Source organism: Megascapheus bottae, unplaced genomic scaffold, assembly GCF_031878675.1.
Source record: "Megascapheus bottae isolate mThoBot1 unplaced genomic scaffold, mThoBot2.hap1 HAP1_SCAFFOLD_37, whole genome shotgun sequence".
Classification (NCBI taxonomy): Eukaryota; Metazoa; Chordata; class Mammalia; order Rodentia; family Geomyidae; genus Megascapheus; species Megascapheus bottae.
In genome coordinates, this window is record NW_028327804.1 from 4228380 (window position 1) to 4232022 (window position 3643).

Here is a 3643-nt window from a genome sequence, read left to right on the forward strand (position 1 = left end):
AATAACCAAATACAAATAAATTCAATATATCAGATAACAAAGTGAGATACTGTAACAACATGAGATAACCAAGGGACAGCAGAGGATATGAGAGATAACAGAGCACATTAAGGACAATAGTCATTCATTATATTACCTGCCTCATTTTTGAAGATGAATATTTTCTTCTTTTACAGTGGCAGAAGTCCATGCAAGATCTGTAAACAGCGATACAAAATACTGTAAACATAACTTAACAGAGCTTGTATAAAACAGAAGTAAATCCAAATTTACAAGTGGGTAAAAAACCAGAGAGTATCTTGCTTCATAGAAAGTTCTCCCTCCTGCGCCAAGGAATAGATAGATATAGTGTGTGTGTGTGTGTGTGTGTGTGTGTGTGTGTGTGTATGCGTGTGTATGTGTGTGTATATCTATATATATATCCTTTTTTAAGATTATAAATATAATCCTGAGCTGAAAAACTGGGATTGGGGGAGAGCCATCTTTGCATACAAAGTACCCAAAGGATGCTTACTCTGTTTTCTTTTCTCTAATGATGTTCAACTGCTGGAGACAGTTCCAAAGGTGACTTTGGGAGACACTTATAGTTCAGTGTGGCACCCGGATCTGGCGCCTGCGGCAGCATTTGCCATCGTGACAGATGCAGCAGCATCCTCCGCTTCTTCCAGCTCATCTTGGAGCTCTTGGCTGACACTGGACTGCAGGGCTGCAGGAGTGAGCCACTCCTTTGGGAGGCAACTCTGGAGAAAGGGTATACGGGAACTGAAGTAGGCAAGTCGATTGATCCATCCAGGAATCTCTTTCCCACAAAGAATCTCTGATAAAGCTGAAGAAAAACGATTGCAGTTTTTATGCCTTCAATGACAGGCATTGCCTTTATATCCCTTTCCCAGTTCCTCTACCATTTTTTCTATATCATCTTCTAGGAAATCAGTGCTCCCTAAAACAACAGTTAAATTTACATGTTTCTCCTAGTTCAGAAGCATTTCCTGGGGAAACTTCAAATACTCCAGAAAAAGAGTAAGGACGGCCACCATGAGCAGATTCTCTGCCCTACATGTCAATTCCTGAATGGAACACTCCAGTCCAATAGATGTGGTGCATTCGTTCATCCAGTATGCTTCCTACACGTAGAGCACAGCTAACTGATGGACCCCCATTCTCACCTCGGCCCTTTCTCCTCCCACTGCTCTGGGTCCGCACGGCGGGGCAGCTTCCACCTGGTGGTCCTCTCCGGGGGCCTCGGGCGGGCACTAAGCGTCCAGCCCGACCCGCAGCCACCAAGGTGGGGCATCGGGAAGCTGGGCCGCTCCGGGGCCGCCGATGGGAGCCTGTGGAAGGCCGGGGTCGGGCAGCTGGCTACCCACTCTGGCTCAGGTGCCTCCTCTTGGCTGCAGACGCTTGGGGAAAGGCGGAGCCTGAGCAAGGGCGGGCACTGGGCCCCGCCTCACAGCCAAGATTCAGCCTGCCTGAGCTGGGGTTCTGGGACTCCATACCTGGGGACCTAAAACTCCAACGCACTTTTTTAAAAACAGGGCTTCTTGGCCGAGGGCTCATGTGAATGCACTGTAATGTAAGCTGCCCGAAACACTTGCAGGATGGCTTTCTGCACAATCTGTTTGCTGGCACTCTGCAGCTTTGCCCCTTCAGGCTCATTTCCAGGATTCTCACCTAGACAAAGGTATGAAAGGTAGGGGAGGAGAAAAAAAAACATAAGTTATGAACTATGACCGGGAGGGGTAAAGGTCAAGGGTGGAAAGAAGAATTGAGACTGTGTACACACACACACACACACACACACACACACACACACACACACACACGCATGCACACACACACACAAACACACTGGAATTTTATATATCCTTCAGAAAGAATGGAATTGCATCATTTGCAAAGAAATGGAACAACCTGGAAAAGAAAATCATTTTAAGTGAAGTAAGCCAAGCTCAAAAAGAGAAAACATTGCACATATGGAAACTAGAATTAATTTAGATAGAGCAAATAAGTAATCACAACTCCTTAAAGATAATAAAAATGAAGTTTTAAAAAGAATTGAGATCATAAGATATTAGAATAACATAATTAACAGTAAAGGGCCCTCTATAGCACCTCTGCACCTTCCTCTTCTTCTCCAACAAAATCTCCATTCCATTTGACCCTTAATGTGATCCAATTCATATTCTCACTATCCCAGAATCCTTAATGCCAGGGGACGTCCCAAGACAGTCCTAACCAATAAAGTCCTCTGGGAAAGCCTTTAGGATGGGGACAAACTTGTGCAGTATGGCCATTTTCACCTTCCCATTCTTCCTTACTGCGTGGGATGCAGACTTGTGGAATGTGTGGCTGAGTATTCAGCCATCTTATAGGGAGCATGGAGATGAATGTCTGGGGGAGTGGGGGAAGAAAGCGCCCAGTTTCAAAAGCATCAGTGAACATCTCCATTCACCCGGGACCATGAATGTGGAGACAAGAAAACCCTTTTTGTTTAATCCACCATTGGTCTGAGGTTATGTTATCTTTAGCCAAACATATGCCTAACATATATAGTAATCTCCTGGGGCTAGAGAAAAATAATCACTGAGTCCTTATCAAGCCCAATTCTCCTCCCACAGCGTCATCACAAGGACTGAAGATGTTCATTCAAAGCTGTCCACCACCGTTGAGAACGTACAGAAAGCTCCACATGGTAAGCAGGTTAGGCCCATGGTCCCTTTGCTCTCTGGAATACTTGTTCAACTCTGCTATCCTGGAGTTAGCTGGAGATGACATGTATAATGAGTGCTTATGGCTTTGCTCCAATAACAGTGTATTTCAAATAATAATAATAAAACAAGGTTGTGGGTAGATTTGGTCTATAGGCCATTGTTTTCCAACTGTTGACCTAGATAGGAGTTTTCTAACTAGAAGTCCCCTCAACACTTCTTTCTTTTCCTTAGTTAAAAACAATTCTTTTATCTGGGTCACTATATAACTAGATATAGCTAAACTCCGATCAATGAAGTAGAAATATTCAGTGACAAATTCTGTAAAAAGATTTAAGAGAGAACAGGCAGATAGATAAGGCCTTTGCCATCTTCCTATCTGGCTGCCTGTAACCCTGATCTGATGGTCGTGATGACGAGGGTGATCACCAGTAGGAATAGTAATTAAGAACCCAAAGGGAGGCCACCCCTCTCGTGACCCTTTCATTCCCTGCAATATGCTCCTCATCTACCCTGAGACAAGCTGGCCAACAGATATCCCACTGGAGCCAAAAGGATGTAAAAAAAAAAGAAAGGGAAGGCAAGCAATTTCCTTCCAAGGACTTGTCACAGAGGTTGTGAACGTTTCGATGACATTCTGTTGGAGGAAACATAGTCACCTGGTCACATCTAGCTTCAGGAGAGGCTGAAATATTGGCACGGGCTGGGAAGCTATGTGCCCAACTAGTTCTAATGCTAGATGAAGAACTACTGATGCTTTAAAAAAAGAATTAGAGATTTTTAAATTTTATTTCCACACAAGGGACACACACACACCTACACACCTACACACACACACACACACACACACACACACACACACACACACATACCAGGTCTTGTATTAGGTCAAATCTGATATGCAATAAAGATAGCTCTTTCTACTACCATTTTAC

The 3643-nt window shown here is 44.1% G+C and overlaps 1 pseudogene across 1 annotated transcript; it reads right to left on the reverse strand.

Annotated features, from left to right (window-relative positions):
* On the reverse strand, nucleotides 1–1372 carry LOC150039181 (deubiquitinase DESI2 pseudogene; annotated as a pseudogene). Its single transcript, XR_016534492.1, has 2 exons — nucleotides 515–1372; nucleotides 1–197 (listed from the first exon to the last, which is right to left on the reverse strand). The product of XR_016534492.1 is annotated as a deubiquitinase DESI2 pseudogene (transcript).
* Nucleotides 1373–3643: the final 2271 nt, after the last annotated feature.